General features: G+C 40.7%; 2 long non-coding RNA genes across 2 annotated transcripts; both read right to left on the bottom strand.

The window, feature by feature from the left end:
- Positions 1 to 19: 19 nt before the first annotated feature.
- Positions 20 to 1166, bottom strand: LOC119344717. Its single transcript, XR_005166785.1, has 5 exons — positions 1015 to 1166; positions 785 to 916; positions 540 to 700; positions 265 to 336; positions 20 to 129 (listed from the first exon to the last, which is right to left on the bottom strand). It is a non-coding gene; the product is annotated as an uncharacterized LOC119344717 (long non-coding RNA).
- A 105-nt stretch (positions 1167 to 1271) lies between these two features.
- On the bottom strand, positions 1272 to 2599 carry LOC119344716. The gene is made up of 3 exons (XR_005166784.1): positions 1818 to 2599; positions 1482 to 1536; positions 1272 to 1360 (listed from the first exon to the last, which is right to left on the bottom strand). It is a non-coding gene; the product is annotated as an uncharacterized LOC119344716 (long non-coding RNA).
- Between the last annotated feature and the right edge of the window lie 293 nt (positions 2600 to 2892).

The raw sequence follows: 2892 nt of genomic DNA on the forward strand, positions 1-2892 counted from the left end.
GTTGTTGCAATATCATCCATGGCACCACTTTTATTCAGCCGCTATTTTCTTTCAACAGTAGCACAATCTTTAGTGCCAAATTAATTCATTTCCACTATTGCAAATCCATCGTCAAATCCAATCACCAGGCTGCATAAGAATGTGATGTTCTAGTTACTATCTATTCAATTATGAGCATTACCTAGTTTTCTAGAAAAAAGGTTATAGAAAAAGAAGATGGACTGGGATAAAAGTTACAAGAGTAAAAGGGATTTTGGTTATTACCTTTTTATGGCCTTAATGAAAGCAAAACCACCACGAACCCTATCGAGCTTAAAGTCCATCGTTCTCTCATACCTGCAAATTTGTGAAGCCCACTGTTATTTTATATTTTGGTTTATGTAGGGTATATAATTGGAAGGCTGACAGCAACCTCAAAGTTGAGGTCTGTTTTCATGGCGATGCCAGCCAGGGATGTAAGAGTCATTGGTAGCTTTTGTGGGAGGCTAAAGTGGCTAGAGCTACCGGCCATTCTATCATTACAAAATCAGAAGCGTTACCCATAGGTGTTGTAGTTGCGCAAAGAAATAGCATATTCATCTGAAGATGTTATTAGAACAGGATGCCCTTGCATGCCATCGATCACACCAACATTGACCCCAGACATATGTCGGAGTCCCTCGAGTTCTTGGATACATTTCTTTGTCCGCAAATCCCAAATCTAGTACCCAAAAAAATGAAGAGTGTGTACATCAATATAGTCTATGTAACTAAATATAATTGTACAATAATAAAAATGACATACCTGTGCAACCCCATTGTCGGATCCGGTAACCACATATTGTCGATCACCACCATGGGAAAAATAATCAACACATATCAGCCCACCATCACAGTCCAATGTAGCAATAGGAACGGGAGAAGAACAACACCAGATCTGGTAAATTTAGGTGCTATTGCACTATTAATAAAGATAGAAACAGAAAATTCCGTGGATACAAACAGAGAAATGAGCCTTTTTTTGTTCTTTTGTACCTTTGTTGTGCCATCTTTTGAAGCACTTGCGGAAGTGTTTCCTTCCAGCGGGTTAAACTTGATTTGACCAGTCAGTCTTCCAGTTCCATAGCTTGATTAAGCTGTCGTTGGATGCTGATAGCACAAGCGGGCGACTCGGGTGAATGGCCAGTGATTCGACCCAGCCCGTGTGAGCTTTGAACTGCATGATTTCATCCATCATCGCAGATGAGAGCACATGGATGTAACCGTATCCATCGCCGGTCACGAACCATTCCTCCCGCGCGATGAATTTAGCAGAAAGCATCCAATGATCCCAAGCACATGGTGCTGGCTCCTTTACAGGTCTTAGCGACATCACTCTCTCCTGCAAACAAGTTAGGATCGCCTCTTATAGATAGATAGATTCCTATAGTCAAACTCACTCTTCAAAAACAACAACATGCATATATTTTTTCTGACTATGATGGCATGTGCTCTGAATCGACCTGTGTCTCATAGTTCCAAATGGATACATGCCCACTTCCATGAGCTGCCAAAATCCTGTCGTGATACAAGAGGATAGTTACAAGTAGAAAAATAATTATTATTTTTTTGCGAGAGGAAAATTAATTAATACCGGCAAGCTTTCATGAACTTTTACTTGTGTTTTCCACTTACCACTACGTGTAAATTTAATTTGATATACATCACAACCCTGAAAGTACCCTCTGTGACCAAAGTCATGACATGCAATGACTTTATGATTTATAAGTTGGTGGAAGTGATTTATAATTCGTATGCTGTGATCCTTCCAATGAATACTGCTGGAAGCATAAACTCACCAAGGCTTCGTTGGACGCACATACATCGATAGTATTTCCGACAAAGTGCCATCCCTGCAGTACATGACCTAAACAAATAGTTTTCTTAATACAGTCCAGTGAAAATAATTAAGAAATACGTACACGTACGTAGGAGAATAAAAGTCCTTACTTTCATTCCTGGTTTGATTGGCTGTCAGGTAATGAATAGCACCAACAGGCCGTTGACAAGAGAAGAAAATAACAAAGAAATATCACATAACTAAATATGCATCATCTGAAGCTAAGATTGGTTAATTTGCACAGAAGAACAATATGGCTAACATCAGATGCCATCATCTCGACTGCTGGCTCACAAACAGCCTTCAGTGTTAGCTTATGCACCGGACAGCCGCTCAGATCCTCTTTGGACCCCGTAGAGAAGTAGTCATCCATACCCCACCCACACGTGTATCTATATCCTACCCAGCTCTCTAGGATAACATCAAGAGTGACCATGTTTGCAGGTGGTTGCTGGTGCTTTTCCATCGTTACAATGTATATGCAACTGGTGTTTGGCGGCATGCTTCCATGGAGCCGTGACAGTCCATTCAAGAAACTCTTGGGGTTTTTTGGGACACACCTAAAGTCGACATACTCATCCGAGTTGTTCGTTAGATTAAGTTGGCAGGGGATCAACTTGTTCGGTTCAAAGGGGAATCGGAGCTGGAGGGGATGGACACCTAACAACTCTCTTCCTCTCTTTTCAGATGCATCCAGCAAGCAGGAGCCCATCTACATAATATATCCCAACATGATGCACCAGCTATATGTTTAAATTATGCTTTTAATTTTATTTGACGGGGAAAATGAAATAGATGAAATGCATAGTAAAATGTTGTGTCATAAAGGACCACACCTGATCCATTGATTTTCCTGGTGATTGGGTCATTTTGTGAATCGCAGTCTCCGTCTGAATTAACTTATCAACGATTTCTCCAATGCTCGGCCTTTTGCATTGATCAGCCTCTACACAACTTAAAGCTATTTCTATGCAGCTCCTTACTTGCTCAGAATATACCTCCAATGCATATGTTGATGTAGCATGGAGCTTATC

This window comes from Triticum dicoccoides, unplaced genomic scaffold (assembly GCF_002162155.2).
Source record: "Triticum dicoccoides isolate Atlit2015 ecotype Zavitan unplaced genomic scaffold, WEW_v2.0 scaffold181888, whole genome shotgun sequence".
Taxonomy (NCBI): Eukaryota; Viridiplantae; Streptophyta; class Magnoliopsida; order Poales; family Poaceae; genus Triticum; species Triticum dicoccoides.